The sequence below is a fragment of the Paramisgurnus dabryanus genome, chromosome 19 (genome assembly GCF_030506205.2).
Source record: "Paramisgurnus dabryanus chromosome 19, PD_genome_1.1, whole genome shotgun sequence".
NCBI lineage: Eukaryota > Metazoa > Chordata > Actinopteri > Cypriniformes > Cobitidae > Paramisgurnus > Paramisgurnus dabryanus.
This window is the reverse complement of record NC_133355.1, coordinates 34,673,639-34,693,372: the sequence shown is the minus strand read 5'-3', so window position 1 is coordinate 34,693,372 and position 19,734 is coordinate 34,673,639. Positions and strand designations below refer to the sequence as shown.

Here is a 19,734-nt window from a genome sequence, read left to right as displayed (position 1 = left end):
TAAGGGAAACATACAATTAACACAAATATCTATTGGGTTCCAACTAAACTGAACTTTTATAAACTTTTATAAACAATAGAAACATGAATCAGTCTGTCACATTCTGAATCTGAGATATTAATTCATGGCTTAAAAATTTTTTGAAAATAAGGGGGAATTCATTTAAGTTTTTTTTGTCTGAATGGATTTTATTTTGATAATAAACGTTTGTAAATTTTTTATCTCCTGTTTGTTACAAATAAAGCAAAAATGAGCAAAAATTCATATCCCAGTATTTTAGGAGGAATGGCGATATTTGATATACTGTAGATCCGGTATTTTTTTTTCTAAAAGGAATAAACGGTTATAAAGTCAAAGCCTTTATTTAACCATAATTTAAACAGTTTGCATAACCTTTGTAGCTGACGTTGTATCACAGTCCTTACGTCCATACAGTGTATGCCAGTCATAAAAATGGTATGCCAATAAAATCGCTTGACAGATGCCACATAAAAACTGCATGTAAACCGGAGTGAAGCGGTTACTCTAGCTCCAGTCATGTAAACATCTTACTGCCATTAAGGGCGCACTCACACTATCCAGACCAAACCGCACTCGGGCACGTTTGACCCCCAAAGCCTGGTTTGTTTGACTAGTGTGATCGGTCTGTTCTGCGCCCGGGCGCGGATTGGTTAATCGAGCCGCGGCCGCGTTGCATAGGTGGGCCGAAGCGCGGTTCACTTGGGCTCAGGCACGGAAGGCTGTGGTGTGAGTGCAATCGTGCCTGAGCACGATTCAAAAGGTGAAGACGTCAGTTGCGCGACCACTCACGTTCATCTGCCTCCGTAAAAACCTTTTGATGCGAGCAGCGGGGTTACGTGAATGTCCGAGCTGCACACGTGACAGATCAACTAAGCAATATGATGACATGTGATAGGACTGTCTGTAATCGCGCACCAAACGACTCTGAATAAAAAACACAGACTTATCATTACGGTGGGTTCCAGTGTTAAGAGAGTGCTTTACTTCCTGCTTTTTTCAAAACAATCGCATCTTAATGACGAAAGCGCGCCCGGATTCAGTTCGACAATCGCGCTGGGGCATGGTTTGGTTTGGATAATGTGAGTGCGCCCTCAGTCCTTACTCTGATTACTGGAAATAATCACATTATTGGTCTACATGTAAACTTAGTTCTCTGCTTACAGGTGTAGGTACACACGGTTTTATAAGGCTGAATATTTTCTGTCCTACCCAATTTTGGGCTTTTGGGCCCACGTTGACTTTTAGTAAGGATCCTACACTTTTATACGTTTTGTGAGACCTTTAAAATGTTGGTTCCTTGTCAAAGTCGCCTGTGTCACCTAGCCGCCTACTTTATAACTGTCTAGCAAGAATTCTTGCTAATCTCCTAAATGTTTATGGTTTTATATGTATCATGCAAATTCTGAAAAAAGCTGCTTTGTAACACAAAATATTGACAAAAAGCGATGCACAAATAAAACTGAACAGGATAATACCAAATCAGCATAACAAACAAGTAAAAATTAGAACAGATATTTAATCAGTTAATCACTCAGTTTGTCAAACTGGTTTGGCCACTTCTGCACACTGTTCACAATATGAAAGAATGCAGCACAGCTGAAGTTAGTCTGAAGATTACATGCACATATAGTGGGCATGTTTAGACACATGACTTCTGATGTGGTTTGAGGAAAACTGACTGTTACACATCTGTGAACAGTCCAGCCTACATTTAAATAACGGCTACTCATGAAGTGACTGTTAAATTCTTTCATATACAAGTACACTTACAAGAAACATCATAACCATGGCTTTATAGATCACTGTAAGTTAAAGCAGTTTGATCTAAAATGCAGTTTTTTTTATCATTTTCAAAATTTACAAAAGTCATAAGCACTAAACACTAAATCATACTGGAATTAAAGGTCTTATTAATCAAGAAGCATTATTTATACAATCAAGTAATTTAAAGCTAACATTAGGGGTGGGCGATATGACCAAAATCTTCTATCACGATAGGATTAATTTTATATCATGATAACGATATGTATCACGGTAGAGTTTTTTATGTTTTAATAAGGTTTAAATCTTTAATACCATAGAAATGTTCATAATTCTCACAAAAAACATATACAAGCATAGAAAGAAGATAAAAACAAACAAAACTCAAGCTCTCTGAAGATACACAGTCAATAAGAATGATAATAAATAATTATGCATGTATGTATAGGCCTATATATATTTTTATTTAAGGTAGAAAAGTGATTTAATCAGGAGCAGTGAGAGATTTTTTTCTCCATGCTGTTTGATTAACACGAGTGACAGACAGGAGCAAAATTAGGTAACTTCCCCTTTAAGACCAAAGTCCGGATCCAATACACTGTTACACATGCGCTTTCTCTTTTAGCTGTTTACTTTCTCTTAAGACCTTACTGGTCGTGTTTATGATGATGCTTGCAAAGACGGGAATTTTGACGCATATGTGTATTTAAGGCCAATAAAGCGGGAAAAATGCTCACGAGCTTAATAAGCAGAGGTCGCGCGACTTGCGCGCTCCTCACAGACAGAAAGAGCAGCGGTTGCGCGACTTGTCCGCTCCTGACACACAGAAAGAACGCACGCATACAGATCTGTTGTCTGTGTTTCAATGGCTTAAAATAACTTGTTTTAAAACTGCAGTGCTTAAATACGTGTACAAACGTTACGTTTTCGCGACCACACGCACAGGAGCGTGACGTGGGCACGTAACCTCGATAGAAACGATAGTCCAAAATCTCTACCGGTTGACAAATTTCTACCGGTTAATTTTGTCTACCGGTTTATCGCCCACCCCTAGCTAACATTACCAGTTGTATAAGGAAACTTATAAAAGCAATAGCCTATCATCGCAAAACCTCCTCCTAGAGCATAGAATGTAAGGGGGAAAAAACTTGAACAAACAACTTGTGTCAGCATTTCACCTGCACTTTGAAAGATGCAAGAGCAATCACATGACTGCCTGTGCATGTGAATGCATGTGTGAGCTATACAGTCAAATGTGAACTGCAGTGACATTAATAATAACTCATTAACCATGCAAACGAGTCAAACTCTGTCCTTAAAAAAAGAACCTGAGGTGCACCAAAAGCCGGGTAAAAATAAGATTGAGCCTGACTGACTGGTTGTGTAAAGTGACCCAATGCCACTACAGTATTAACATAGCTATAAGAGTTTAAAGTACTGTCCAGCAGATATTAGCTCAGAGACTTTCCATGCATACAATTCTAAACAAATGAAAATCATTTAGCTTTTTTAGAATGTGATATCAGACAACACAAACACCACTGTTATGTAAAATCCCACTTTCTCCTGTGAGCAGTGTCCTACTGTTAAAATATATGGCTTCACTGGCCAAGTCAACACATAAACAAGTATTTTTGTAAACAAAATCTCCACATGAAAGCGCAAAAAGATGCTATAAAGCGCTGTCAAGAGCATGCCAAACCAGTAGGTGGCAATATAACCCTAAACCTAAAGCCATGTTGGCCAATCAGAAGCCATTCCATAGACTTGCCTCATGTCTCAACAAAGGAGATAGCAGCGCACATCTAACGTCACAAGACAAAATCTCCACAGTTTCACCAGCTACACGACAATCCTGCAAAAGGATTTTCTGCAAACCTTGGCATGAATTTACAAAAAGCTTTGGTGTCAATCATCTGATCACTGCATTTGCATGTGAACAAACGGCCAAACTGCATAGAAAAAGCTGCAATTTTGAAAATACTAATGCTTGTGTGAACACTAGTTCTGAAACATGTAAACCACACGCTGTAAACCTCATACACATTGCAGGGATTTTTTTCTACTGGCCATATCAAGCCAGTGGTTCAGAGTTTTGCTTGCTTTGCACTTTGGCACTTAAACAGAAATATTTACACATTTCAAAATGCCGCAATTATCCATGTTAACATAGTAAGTGAATGTGAACAGTTCAGAAATAAAACGCATATATAACAAGATGTTGCATTCAAAGTAAAAGAAGCACAAATAACACCTGCTGTTGTCAGCTTTTAATGTTAAAGGAACAGTATGTAAGAAATTTATATCAATGAATCATAAAATGGCCCTGATATGTCACTCACTAGACATTAAAAAATCATTTTCATTTCAAATACTTATCAACAGTGGGCTGGCCAGGGAATTGTCATTTAAAAAGTGTAGTTGCAGCGCTCAACTGATGTTTATGTCGTCATTTTCTGTATTGGCCACCAGTTGGGTGATTGCAGTACCAGTTTAATCCACAAGTTTTGTTATTGCAATACCAGTTTTGGCCACAATTCTACATACTGTTCCTTTAATCAAACAACAATGAAAAAAAAAACCACTCAACTTTCTTTACCTTTTTTAATTAATCTATTAATCTGTTTAATTTATACAGTGAATACTATTTTACATGATTACTTTATTATATGTTTGTACCTGAGAAGTGCAGTACTGTTAGAATGACCTGATAAACAGAACAGCACTGTTTATTAGGGCCCGAGCACACAAGTGTGAGGACCCTATTGTTTTTGCTCCGTTTATTATTATTAGGGCCCGAGCACACCAGGGTGTGAGGACCCTATTGTTTTTGCTCCGTTTATTATTATTATTCTTCTTCTTCTTCTCCGAAATGGATCGCATTTTTGAGGGCCTAAACATACCCGAAAACTCATGAAAATTTGCACACGCGTCAGAAGTGGCGAAAATTTACATGTAGTAGAGGCGTCAGAAGTGGGCGTGTAGAAATGGCTCAATAGCGCCACCTGCAAAATTTCAAGAGAACAGCCCCCCTACTACGAAAAACGTACAGACACGAAATTTGGTAAGCTCATCTATTACTCCAAGACCTACAAAAAAGTCTCTCGGAGCGAAGCTCTAAACCCCACAGGAAGTCAGCCATTTTGAATTTTATCTGTCATTTTTTGACATTTCCAAGCGTCGTACTTTAACGAACTCCTCCTAGAGATTTAATCCGATCATCATCATATTTGGTCAGTATCATCTAAAGGCCTTTGCGATGCTAAATTGCGGAGCTTTTGACTTTTCATTGGAGGGCGTGTCCGTGGCGGCCTGGCAAAGTGTAATGTTTCGCCATGAAACAGGAAGCTGATGTAATTCAGGCATACATTGTCTGATCCGCCCCTGACTTCACACGTTTGATAAGGGTCCAGGCCTGAACACATCAACATGGCATTATTCAGTAACACTCATAGCGCCACCTAGAGGCAGCAGGAAATACCATGTTTGATGCTGTGACTTACTGCTCTTAGGTATTTAACCATATCAACATCATATTTCACCAGTGTAATCTCAAAACCTTGTGTGATGATAAAAAGCAACGACCTTGACTTTTCATTAAAGGGCGTGTCCGTGGCGGCCTGGCAAAGTATCGCTAAATGAATCGCATTTTGACAGGCTAAACAAGCTCAAAAAGTCATAAAACGTTGCACACACGTCAGAAGTGGCAAAAATTTACATGTGGCATAGGCGCCAGAAGTGGGCGTGAAGAAATGGCTCGATAGCGCCACCTGCAAAATTTCAAGAGAACAGCCCCGCCGCTACGAAAATCCTACAGATACGAAATTTGGTAGGGTCATATGTCACCCCAAGACTTACAAAAAAGTCTCTTGGAGCGAAGCTCTAAACCTCACAGGAAGTCAGCCATTTTGAATTTTACTGTGATTTCTGTGCAAATTTTGTCATTTCCAGGCTTCGTATTTTAACGAACTCCTCCTAGAGATTTTGTTAGATCGTCATCATATTTGGTCAATCTCATCTAGAGGCCTTTGCGATGTTAAATTGCGGAGCTTTTGACTTTTCGTTGGAAGGTGTGTCCGTGGCGGCCTGACAAAGTTCAGCGTTTTCGCCATGAAACAGGAAGTTGTTATAACTAAGGCATACAATGTCCAATCTACCCCACACTTCACATGTTTGATAAGAGTCTTGGCCTGAACACATTTCAATGCCAATATTCAGCTTCAGTCCTAGCGCCACCTAGAGGTAGCAGGAAATGCCTTGTTTTACGCTGTGATTCACTGTTCTCAGAGATTTAATCAAATCATTATCATATCAGGTGAGACTGATCTTAAGCCCTTTGCGATGATAAATTGCGAAGATCTTGACTTTTCGTTGAAGGGCGTGTCCGTGGCGGCCTCGCAAAGAGTGATGTTTCGCCATTAGAAAGCTGTTGTAACTCAGGCATGCAATGTCCGACCTGTCACAGACATCATACGTTTGACAAGGGTCCTGGCCTCAACACATCAATGTTACAACAATCAATTACAATCATAGCGCCACCTGCTGCACAAAGGAGGTGTGGCACATCAAAGTTCCTTTGAATACCCACCTATATTTACCCACTGAAATTTCAATCCCCCTGGTTCATTGCTTTACTAAGGCCATAGAGTGGCGGTGCACATGCGTGCGAGGGCCCTTCCATCACTGCTTGCAGTTTTAATTAGGGCCCGAGCACACCAGGGTGTGAGGACCCTATTGTTTTTGCTCCGTTTATTATTAGGGCCCGAGCACACCAGGGTGTGAGGACCCTATTGTTTTTGCTCCGTTTATTATTATTATTCTTCTTCTTCTTCTCCGAAATGGATCGCATTTTTGAGGGCCTAAACATACCCGAAAACTCATGAAAATTTGCACACGCGTCAGAAGTGGCGAAAATTTACATGTAGTATAGGCGTCAGAAGTGGGCGTGTAAAAATGGCTCGATAGCGCCACCTGCAAAATTTCAAGAGAACAGCCCCCCCACTACGAAAAACTTACAGATACGAAATTTGGTAGGATCATCTATTACTCCAAGACCTACAAAAAAGTCTCTTGGAGCTAAGCTCTAAACCCCACAGGAAGTCAGCCATTTTGAATTTTCTCTGTCATTTTTTGACATTTCCAAGCGTCGTACTTTAACGAACTCCTCCTAGAGATTTAATCCGATCATCATCATATTTGGTCAATATCATCTAAAGGCCTTTGCGATGCTAAATTGCGGAGCTTTTGACTTTTCATTGGAGGGCGTGTCCGTGGCGGCCTGGCAAAGTGTAATGTTTCGCCATGAAACAGGAAGCTGATGTAATTCAGGCATACATTGTCCGATCTGCCCCTGACTTCACACGTTTGATAAGGGTCCAGGCCTGAACACATCAACATGGCATAATTCAGTAACACTCATAGCGCCACCTAGAGGCAGCAGGAAATACCATGTTTGACGCTGTGACTTACTGCTCCTAGGTATTTAACCATATCAACATCATATTTCACCAGTGTAATCTCAAGACCTTGTGTGATGATAAAAAGCAACGACCTTGACTTTTCATTAAAGGGCGTGTCCGTGGCGGCCTGGCAAAGTATCGCTATCTGAATCGCATTTTGACAGGCTAAACAAGCTCAAAAAGTCATAAAACGTTGCACACACGTCAGAAGTGGCAAAATTTACATGTGGCATAGGCGCCAGAAGTGGGCGTGCAGAAATGGCTCGATAGCGCCACCTGCAAAATTTCAAGAGAACAGCCCCGCCGCTACGAAAATCCTACAGATACGAAATTTGGTAGGGTCATATATCACCCCAAGACCTATAAAAAAGTCTCTTGGAGCGAAGCTCTAAACCCCACAGGAAGTCGGCCATTTTGAATTTTTGCTGTGATTTCTGTGCAAATTTTGTCATTTCCAGGCTTCGTACTTTAACGAACTCCTCCTAGAGATTTTGTCAGATCGTCATCATATTTGGTCAATCTCATCTAAAGGCCTTTGCGATGTTAAATTGCGGAGCTTTTGACTTTTCGTTGGAAGGTGTGTCCGTGGCGGCCTGACAAAGTTCAGCGTTTTCGCCATGAAACAGGAAGTTGTTATAACTAAGGCATACAATGTCCAATCTGCCCCACACTTCACATGTTTGATAAGAGTCTTGGCCTGAACACATTTTAATGCCAATATTCAGCTTCAGTCCTAGCGCCACCTAGAGGTAGCAGGAAATGCCTTGTTTTACGCTGTGATTCACTGTTCTCAGAGATTTAATCAAATCATTATCATATCAGGTGAGACTGATCTTAAGCCCTTTGCGATGATAAATTGCGAAGATCTTGACTTTTCGTTGAAGGGCGTGTCCGTGGCGGCCTCGCAGAGTGATGTTTCGCCATGAGAAAGCTGTTGTAACTCAGGCATGCAATGTCCGACCTGTCACAGACATCATACGTTTGACAAGGGTCCTGGCCTCAACACATCAATGTTACAACAATCAAATACAATCATAGTGCCACCTGCTGCACAAAGGAGGTGTGGCACTTCAAAGTTCCTTTGAATATCCGCCTATATTTACCCACTGAAATTTCAATCCCCCTGGTTCATTGCTTTACTAAGGTCATAGAGTGGCGGTGCACATGCGTGCGAGGGCCCTTCCATCACTGCTTGCAGTTTTAATTAGGGCCCGAGCACACCAGGGTGTGAGGACCCTATTGTTTTTGCTCCGTTTATTATTATTATTCTTCTTCTTCTTCTCCGAAATGGATCGCATTTTTGAGGGCCTAAACATACCCGAAAACTCATGAAAATTTGCACACGCGTCAGAAGTGGCGAAAATTTACATATAGTATAGGCGTCAGAAGTGGGCGTGTAAAAATGGCTCGATAGCGCCACCTGCAAAATTTCAAGAGAACAGCCCCCCCACTACGAAAAACTTACAGATACGAAATTTGGTAGGATCATCTATTACTCCAAGACCTACAAAAAAGTCTCTTGGAGCTAAGCTCTAAACCCCACAGGAAGTCAGCCATTTTGAATTTTCTTTGTCATTTTTTGACATTTCCAAGCGTCGTACTTTAACGAACTCCTCCTAGAGATTTAATCCGATCATCATCATATTTGGTCAGTATCATCTAAAGGCCTTTGCGATGCTAAATTGCGGAGCTTTTGACTTTTCATTGGAGGGCGTGTCCGTGGCGGCCTGGCAAAGTGTAATGTTTCGCCATGAAACAGGAAGCTGATGTAATTCAGGCATACATTGTCCAATCTGCCCCTGACTTCACACGTTTGATAAGGGTCCAGGCCTGAACACATCAACATGGCATAATTCAGTAACAGTCATAGCGCCACCTAGAGGCAGCAGGAAATACCATGTTTGACGCTGTGACTTACTGCTCCTAGGTATTTAACCATATCAACATCATATTTCACCAGTGTAATCTCAAGACCTTGTGTGATGATAAAAAGCAACGACCTTGACTTTTCATTAAAGGGCGTGTCCGTGGCGGCCTGGCAAAGTATCGCTAATTGAATCGCATTTTGACAGGCTAAACAACCTCAAAAAGTCATAAAACGTTGCACACACGTCAGAAGTGGCAAAGTTTACATGTGGCATAGGCGCCAGAAGTGGGCATGCAGAAATGGCTCGATAGCGCCACCTGCAAAATTTCAAGAGAACAGCCCCGCCGCTACGAAAATCCTACAGAAACGAAATTTGGTAGGGTCATATATCACCCCAAGACCTACAAAAAAGTCTCTTGGAGTGAAGCTCTAAACCTCACAGGAAGTCAGCCATTTTTAATTTTTGCTTTTATTTCTGTGCAAATTTTGTCATTTCCAGGCTTCGTACTTTAACGAACTCCTCCTAGAGATTTTGTCAGATCGTCATCATATTTGGTCAATCTCATCTAAAGGCCTTTGCGATGTTAAATTGCGGAGCTTTTGACTTTTCGTTGGAAGGTGTGTCCGTGGCGGCCTGACAAATTTCAGCGTTTTCGCCATGAAACACGAAGTTGTTATAACTAAGGCATACAATGTCCAATCTGCCCCACACTTCACATGTTTGATAAGAGTCTTGGCCTGAACACATTTCAATGCCAATATTCAGCTTCAGTCCTAGCGCCACCTAGAGGTAGCAGGAAATGCATTGTTTTACGCTGTGATTCACTGTTCTCAGAGATTTAATCAAATCATTATCATATCAGGTGAGACTGATCTTAAGCCCTTTGCGATGATAAATTGCGAAGATCTTGACTTTTCGTTGAAGGGCGTGTCCGTGGCGGCCTCGCAAAGAGTGATGTTTCGCCATGAGAAAGCTGTTGTAACTCAGGCATGCAATGTCCGACCTGTCACAGACATCATACGTTTGACAACGGTCCTGGCCTCAACACATCAATGTTACAACAATCAAATACAATCATAGCGCCACCTGCTGCACAAAGGAGGTGTGGCACTTCAAAGTTCCTTTGAATATCCGCCTATATTTACCCACTGAAATTTCAATCCCCCTGGTTCATTGCTTTACTAAGGCCATAGAGTGGCGGTGCACATGCGTGCGAGGGCCCTTCCATCACTGCTTGCAGTTTTATTATTATTCTTCTTCTTCTTCTCCGAAATGGATCGCATTTTTGAGGGCCTAAACATACCCGAAAACTCATGAAAATTTGCACACGCGTCAGAAGTGGCGAAAATTTACATGTAGTATAGGCGTCAGAAGTGGGCGTGTAAAAATGGCTCGATAGCGCCACCTGCAAAATTTCAAGAGAACAGCCCCCCCACTACGAAAAACTTACAGATACGAAATTTGGTAGGATCATCTATTACTCCAAGACCTACAAAAAAGTCTCTTGGAGCTAAGCTCTAAACCCCACAGGAAGTCAGCCATTTTGAATTTTCTCTGTCATTTTTTGACATTTCCAAGCGTCGTACTTTAACGAACTCCTCCTAGAGATTTAATCCGATCATCATCATATTTGGTCAGTATCATCTAAAGGCCTTTGCGATGCTAAATTGCGGAGCTTTTGACTTTTCATTGGAGGGCGTGTCCGTGGCGGCCTGGCAAAGTGTAATGTTTCGCCATGAAACAGGAAGCTGATGTAATTCAGGCATACATTGTCCGATCTGCCCCTGACTTCACACGTTTGATAAGGGTCCAGGCCTGAACACATCAACATGGCGTAATTCAGTAACACTCATAGCGCCACCTAGAGGCAGCAGGAAATACCATGTTTGACGCTGTGACTTACTGCTCTTAGGTATTTAACCATATCAACATCATATTTCACCAGTGTAATCTCAAGACCTTGTGTGATGATAAAAAGCAACGACCTTGACTTTTCATTAAAGGGCGTGTCCGTGGCGGCCTGGCAAAGTATCGCTATCTGAATCGCATTTTGACAGGCTAAACAAGCTCAAAAAGTCATAAAACGTTGCACACACGTCAGAAGTGGCAAAAATTTACATGTGGCATAGGCGCCAGAAGTGGGCGTGCAGAAATGGCTCGATAGCGCCACCTGCAAAATTTCAAGAGAACAGCCCCGCCGCTACGAAAATCCTACAGATACGAAATTTGGTAGGGTCATATATCACCCCAAGACCTATAAAAAAGTCTCTTGGAGCGAAGCTCTAAACCCCACAGGAAGTCGGCCATTTTGAATTTTTGCTGTGATTTCTGTGCAAATTTTGTCATTTCCAGGCTTCGTACTTTAACGAACTCCTCCTAGAGATTTTGTCAGATCGTCATCATATTTGGTCAATCTCATCTAAAGGCCTTTGCGATGTTAAATTGCGGAGCTTTTGACTTTTCGTTGGAAGGTGTGTCCGTGGCGGCCTGACAAAGTTCAGCGTTTTCGCCATGAAACAGGAAGTTGTTATAACTAAGGCATACAATGTCCAATCTGCCCCACACTTCACATGTTTGATAAGAGTCTTGGCCTGAACACATTTTAATGCCAATATTCAGCTTCAGTCCTAGCGCCACCTAGAGGTAGCAGGAAATGCCTTGTTTTACGCTGTGATTCACTGTTCTCAGAGATTTAATCAAATCATTATCATATCAGGTGAGACTGATCTTAAGCCCTTTGCGATGATAAATTGCGAAGATCTTGACTTTTCGTTGAAGGGCGTGTCCGTGGCGGCCTCGCAGAGTGATGTTTCGCCATGAGAAAGCTGTTGTAACTCAGGCATGCAATGTCCGACCTGTCACAGACATCATACGTTTGACAAGGGTCCTGGCCTCAACACATCAATGTTACAACAATCAAATACAATCATAGTGCCACCTGCTGCACAAAGGAGGTGTGGCACTTCAAAGTTCCTTTGAATATCCGCCTATATTTACCCACTGAAATTTCAATCCCCCTGGTTCATTGCTTTACTAAGGTCATAGAGTGGCGGTGCACATGCGTGCGAGGGCCCTTCCATCACTGCTTGCAGTTTTAATTATTAGGGCCCGAGCACACCAGGGTGTGAGGACCCTATTGTTTTTGCTCCGTTTATTAGGGCCCGAGCACACCAGGGTGTGAGGACCCTATTGTTTTTGCTCCGTTTATTATTATTATTCTTCTTCTTCTTCTTCTTCTTCTTCTTCTTCTCCGAAATGGATCGCATTTTTGAGGGCCTAAACATACCCGAAAACTCATGAAAATTTGCACACGCGTCAGAAGTGGCGAAAATTTACATGTAGTATAGGCGTCAGAAGTGGGCGTGTAAAAATGGCTCGATAGCGCCACCTGCAAAATTTCAAGAGAACAGCCCCCCCACTACGAAAAACTTACAGATACGAAATTTGGTAGGATCATCTATTACTCCAAGACCTACAAAAAAGTCTCTTGGAGCTAAGCTCTAAACCCCACAGGAAGTCAGCCATTTTGAATTTTCTCTGTCATTTTTTGACATTTCCAAGCGTCGTACTTTAACGAACTCCTCCTAGAGATTTAATCCGATCATCATCATATTTGGTCAGTATCATCTAAAGGCCTTTGCGATGCTAAATTGCGGAGCTTTTGACTTTTCAATGGAGGGTGTGTCCGTGGCGGCCTGGCAAAGTGTAATGTTTCGCCATGAAACAGGAAGCTGATGTAATTCAGGCATACATTGTCCGATCTGCCCCTGACTTCACACGTTTGATAAGGGTCCAGGCCTGAACACATCAACATGGCATAATTCAGTAACAATCATAGCGCCACCTAGAGGCAGCAGGAAATACCATGTTTGACGCTGTGACTTACTGCTCTTAGGTATTTAACCATATCAACATCATATTTCACCAGTGTAATCTCAAGACCTTGTGTGATGATAAAAAGCAACGACCTTGACTTTTCATTAAAGGGCGTGTCCGTGGCGGCCTGGCAAAGTATCGCTAATTGAATCGCATTTTGACAGGCTAAACAAGCTCAAAAAGTCATAAAACGTTGCACACACGTCAGAAGTGGCAAAAATTTACATGTGGCATAGGCGCCAGAAGTGGGCGTGCAGAAATGGCTCGATAGCGCCACCTGCAAAATTTCAAGAGAACAGCCCCGCCGCTACGAAAATCCTACAGAAACGAAATTTGGTAGGGTCATATATCACCCCAAGACCTACAAAAAAGTCTCTTGGAGCGAAGCTCTAAACCTCACAGGAAGTCAGCCATTTTTAATTTTTGCTGTGATTTCTGTGCAAATTTTGTCATTTCCAGGCTTCGTACTTTAACGAACTCCTCCTAGAGATTTTGTCAGATCATCATCATATTTGGTCAATCTCATCTAAAGGCCTTTGCGATGTTAAATTGCGGAGCTTTTGACTTTTCGTTGGAAGGTGTGTCCGTGGCGGCCTGACAAAGTTCAGCGTTTTCGCCATGAAACCGGAAGTTGTTATAACTAAGGCATACAATGTCCAATCTACCCCACACTTCACATGTTTGATAAGAGTCTTGGTCTGAACACATTTCAATACCAATATTCAGCTTCAGTCTTAGCGCCACCTAGAGGTAGCAGTAAATGCCTTGTTTTACGCTGTGATTCACTGTTCTCAGAGATTTAATCAAATCATTATCATATCAGGTGAGACTGATCTTAAGCCCTTTGCGATGATAAATTGCGAAGATCTTGACTTTTCGTTGAAGGGCGTGTCCGTGGCGGCCTCGCAAAGAGTGATGTTTCTCCATGAGAAAGCTGTTGTAACTCAGGCATGCAATGTCCGACCTGTCACAGACATCATACGTTTGACAAGGGTCCTGGCCTCAACACATCAATGTTACAACAATCAAATACAATCATAGCGCCACCTGCTGCACAAAGGAGGTGTGGCACTTCAAAGTTCCTTTGAATATCCGCCTATATTTACCCACTGAAATTTCAATCCCCCTGGTTCATTGCTTTACTAAGGCCATAGAGTGGTGGTGCACATGCGTGCGAGGGCCCTTCCATCACTGCTTGCAGTTTTAATTAGGGCCCGAGCACACCAGGGTGTGAGGACCCTATTGTTTTTGCTCCGTTTATTATTATTATTCTTCTTCTTCTTCTTCTTCTTCTTCTTCTCCGAAATGGATCGCATTTTTGAGGGCCTAAACATACCCGAAAACTCATGAAAATTTGCACACGCGTCCGAAGTGGCGAAAATTTACATGTAGTATAGGCGTCAGAAGTGGGCGTGTAGAAATGGATCAATAGCGCCACCTGCAAAATTTCAAGAGAACAGCCCCCCTACTACGAAAAACGTACAGACACGAAATTTGGTAGGGTCATCTATTACTCCAAGACCTACAAAAAAGTCTCTCGGAGCTAAGCTCTAAACCCCACAGGAAGTCAGCCATTTTGAATTTTCTCTGTCATTTTTTGACATTTCCAAGCGTCGTACTTTAACGAACTCCTCCTAGAGATTTAATCCGATCATCATCATATTTGGTCAGTATCATCTAAAGGCCTTTGCGATGCTAAATTGCGTAGATTTTGACTTTTCATTGGAGGGCGTGTCCGTGGCGGCCTGGCAAAGTGTAATGTTTCGCCATGAAACAGGAAGCTGATGTAATTCAGGCATACATTGTCCGATCCGCCCCTGACTTCACACGTTTGATAAGGGTCCAGGCCTGAACACATCAACATGGCATAATTCAGTAACACTCATAGCGCCACCTAGAGGCAGCAGGAAATACCATGTTTGATGCTGTGACTTACTGCTCTTAGGTATTTAACCATATCAACATCATATTTCACCAGTGTAATCTCAAGACCTTGTGTGATGATAAAAAGCAACGACCTTGACTTTTCATTAAAGGGTGTGTCCGTGGCGGCCTGGCAAAGTATCGCTAAATGAATCGCATTTTGACAGGCTAAACAAGCTCAAAAAGTCATAAAACGTTGCACACACGTCAGAAGTGGCAAAAATGTACATGTGGCATAGGCGCCAGAAGAGGGCGTGCAGAAATGGCTCGATAGCGCCACCTGCAAAATTTCAAGAGAACAGCCCCGCCGCTACGAAAATCCTACAGAAACGAAATTTGGTAGGGTCATATGTCACCCCAAGACCTACAAAAAAGTCTATTGGAGTGAAGCTCTAAACCTCACAGGAAGTCAGCCATTTTGAATTTTTGCTGTGATTTCTGTGCAAATTTTGTCATTTCCAGGCTTCGTACTTTAACGAACTCCTCCTAGAGATTTTGTCAGATCGTCATCATATTTGGTCAATCTCATCTAAAGGCCTTTGCGATGTTAAATTGCGGAGCTTTTGACTTTTCGTTGGAAGGTGTGTCCGTGGCGGCCTGACAAAGTTCAGCGTTTTCGCCATGAAACAGGAAGTTGTTATAACTAAGGCATACAATGTCCAATCTGCCCCACACTTCACATGTTTGATAAGGGTCTTGGCCTAAACACATTTCAATGCCAATATTCAGCTTCAGTCCTAGCGCCACCTAGAGGTAGCAGGAAATGCCTTGTTTTACGTTGTGATTCACTGTTCTCAGAGATTTAATCAAATCATTATCATATCAAGTGAGACTGATCTTAAGCCCTTTGCGATGATAAATTGCGAAGATCTTGACTTTTCGTTGAAGGGCGTGTCCGTGGCGGCCTCGCAAAGAGTGATGTTTCGCCATGAGAAAGCTGTTGTAACTCAGGCATGCAATGTCCGACCTGTCACAGACATCATATGTTTGACAAGGGTCCTGGCCTCAACACATCAATGTTACAACAATCAATTACAATATAGCGCCACCTGCTGCACAAAGGAGGTGTGGCACATCAAAGTTCCTTTGAATACCCGCCTATATTTACCCACTGAAATTTCAATCCTCCTGGTTCATTGCTTTACTAAGGCCATAGAGTGGCGGTGCACATGCGTGCGAGGGCCCTTCCATCACTGCTTGCAGTTTTAATTAGGGCCCGAGCACACCAGGGTGTGAGGACCCTATTGTTTTTGCTCCGTTTATTAGGGCCCGAGCACACCAGGGTGTGAGGACCCTATTGTTTTTGCTCCGTTTATTATTATTATTCTTCTTCTTCTTCTTCTTCTTCTTCTTCTCCGAAATGGATCGCATTTTTGAGGGCCTAAACATACCCGAAAACTCATGAAAATTTGCACACGCGTCAGAAGTGGCGAAAATTTACATGTAGTATAGGCGTCAGAAGTGGGCGTGTAAAAATGGCTCGATAGCGCCACCTGCAAAATTTCAATAGAACAGCCCCCCCACTACGAAAAACTTACAGATACGAAATTTGGTAGGATCATCTATTACTCCAAGACCTACAAAAAAGTCTCTTGGAGCTAAGCTCTAAACCCCACAGGAAGTCAGCCATTTTGAATTTTCTCTGTCATTTTTTGACATTTCCAAGCGTCGTACTTTAACGAACTCCTCCTAGAGATTTAATCCGATCATCATCATATTTGGTCAATATCATCTAAAGGCCTTTGCGATGCTAAATTGCGGAGCTTTTGACTTTTCATTGGAGGGCGTGTCCGTGGCGGCCTGACAAATTTCTGCATTTTCGCCATGAAACAGGAAGTGGCTCTAACTCAGGCATACAATGTCCAATCTGCCCCACGCTTCACATGTTTGATAAGAGTCTTGGCCTGAACACATTTCAATGCCAATATTCAACTGCACTCATAGCGCCACCTAGAGGTAGGAGGAAATACCATGTTTTACGCTGTGATTTACTGCTCTTAGAGATTTAATCAAATCATCATCATATTCGGTCTGACTGATGTTAAGCCCTTTGCGATGATAAATTGCGAAGATCTTGACTTTTTGTTGAAGGGCGTGTCCGTGGCGGCCTGGCAAAGTGTGATGTTTCACCATGAAACAGGAAGCTGTTGTAATTCAGACATACATAGTCCGATCTGCCCCCAACTTCACACGTTTCATAAGGGTCCCGGCCTGAACACATCAACATGGCATAATTCAGTATCAGTCATAGCGCCACCTAGAGGCAGCAGGAAATACCACCTTTTATGCTGTGACTTACTGCTCTTAGAGATTTAACCATATCAACATCATATTTCATCAGTCTAATCTCAAGACCTTGTGTGATGATAAATAGCAACGACCTTGACTTTTCATTAAAGGGCGTGTCCGTCGCGGCCTCGCAAAATATCGCTAAATGAATCCCATTTTTGACAGCCTAAACAAGCTCAAAAAGTCATAAAACGTTGCACACACGTCAGAAGTGGCAAAAATTTACATGTGGCATAGGCGCCAGAAGTGGGCGTGCAGAAATGGCTCGATAGCGCCACCTGCAAAATTTCAAGAGAACAGCCCCGCCGCTACAAAAATCCTACAGATACGAAATTTGGTAGTGTCATATGTCACCCCAAGACCTACAAAAAAGTCTCTTGGAGCGAAGCTCTAAACCTCACAGGAAGTCAGCCATTTTGAATTTTTGCTGTGATTTCTGTGCAAATTTTGTCATTTCCAGGCTTCGTACTTTAACGAACTCCTCCTAGAGATTTTGTTAGATCGTCATCATATTTGGTCAATCTCATCTAAAGGCCTTTGCGATGTTAAATTGCGGAGCTTTTGACTTTTTGTTGGAAGGTGTGTCCGTGGCGGCCTGACAAAGTTCAGCGTTTTCGCCATGAAACCGGAAGTTGTTATAACTAAGGCATACAATGTCCAATCTAGCCCACACTTCACACGTTTGATAAGAGTCTTGGCCTGAACACATTTCAATGCCAATATTCAGCTTCAGTCCTAGCGCCACCTAGAGGTAGCAGGAAATGCCTTGTTTTACGCTGTGATTCACTGTTCTCAGAGATTTAATCAAATCATTATCATATCAGGTGAGACTGATCTTAAGCCCTTTGCGATGATATATTGCGAAGATCTTGACTTTTCGTTGAAGGGCGTGTCCGTGGCGACCTCGCAAAGCGTGATGTTTCGCCATGAGAAAGCTGTTGTAACTCAGGCATGCAATGTCCGATCGGTCACAGACATCATACGTTTGACAAGGGTCCTGGCCTCAACACATCAATGTTACAACAATCAATTACAATCATAGCGCCACCTGCTGCAAAAAGGAGGTGTGGCACTTCAAAGTTCCTTTGAATATCCGCCTATATTTACCCACTGAAATTTCAATCCCCCTGGTTCATTGCTTTACTAAGGCCATAGAGTGGCGGTGCACATGCGTGCGAGGGCCCTTCCATCACTGCTTGCAGTTTTAATTAGGGCCCGAGCACACCAGGGTGTGAGGACCCTATTGTTTTTGCTCCGTTTATTATTATTATTCTTCTTCTTCTTCTCCGAAATGGATCGCATTTTTGAGGGCCTAAACATACCCGAAAACTCATGAAAATTTGCACACGCGTCAGAAGTGGCGAAAATTTACATGTAGTATAGGCGTCAGAAGTGGGCGTGTAAAAATGGCTCGATAGCGCCACCTGCAAAATTTCAATAGAACAGCCCCCCCACTACGAAAAACTTACAGATACGAAATTTGGTAGGATCATCTATTACTCCAAGACCTACAAAAAAGTCTCTTGGAGCTAAGCTCTAAACCCCACAGGAAGTCAGCCATTTTGAATTTTCTCTGTCATTTTTTGACATTTCCAAGCGTCGTACTTTAACGAACTCCTCCTAGAGATTTAATCCGAACATCATCATATTTGGTCAATATCATCTAAAGGCCTTTGCGATGCTAAATTGCGGAGCTTTTGACTTTTCATTGAAGGGCGTGTCCGTGGCGGCCTGGCAAAGTGTAATGTTTCGCCATGAAACAGGAAGTTGATGTAATTCAGGCATACATTGTCCGATCTGCCCCTGACTTCACACGTTTGATAAGGGTCCAGGCCTGAACACATCAACATGGCATAATTCAGTAACACTCATAGCGCCACCTAGAGGCAGCAGGAAATACCATGTTTGACGCTGTGACTTACTGCTCCTAGGTATTTAACCATATCAACATCATATTTCACCAGTGTAATCTCAAGACCTTGTGTGATGATAAAAAGCAACGACCTTGACTTTTCATTAAAGGGCGTGTCCGTGGCGGCCTGGCAAAGTATTGCTAATTGAATCACATTTTGACAGGCTAAACAACCTCAAAAAGTCATAAAACGTTGCACACACGTCAGAAGTGGCAAAGTTTACATGTGGCATAGGCGCCAGAAGTGGGCGTGCAGAAATGGCTCGATAGCGCCACCTGCAAAATTTCAAGAGAACAGCCCCGCCGCTACGAAAATCCTACAGAAACGAAATTTGGTAGGGTCATATATCACCCCAAGACCTACAAAAAAGTCTCTTGGAGTGAAGCTCTAAACCTCACAGGAAGTCAGCCATTTTGAATTTTTGCTGTGATTTCTGTGCAAATTTTGTCATTTCCAGGCTTCGTACTTTAACGAACTCCTCATAGAGATTTTGTCAGATCGTCTTCATATTTGGTCAATCTCATCTAAAGGCCTTTGCGATGTTAAATTGCGGAGCTTTTGACTTTTCGTTGGAAGGTGTGTCCGTGGTGGCCTGAGAAATTTCAGCGTTTTCGCCATGAAACA

At 42.4% G+C, this 19,734-nt stretch overlaps 1 protein-coding gene across 2 annotated transcripts in view; it reads right to left on the bottom strand.

Annotated features, from left to right (window-relative positions):
* The window catches only part of phactr4a (phosphatase and actin regulator 4a), an 82,690-nt gene that overhangs the window by 46,872 nt on the left and 16,084 nt on the right, over positions 1 to 19,734 (bottom strand). The window lies entirely within an intron of this gene.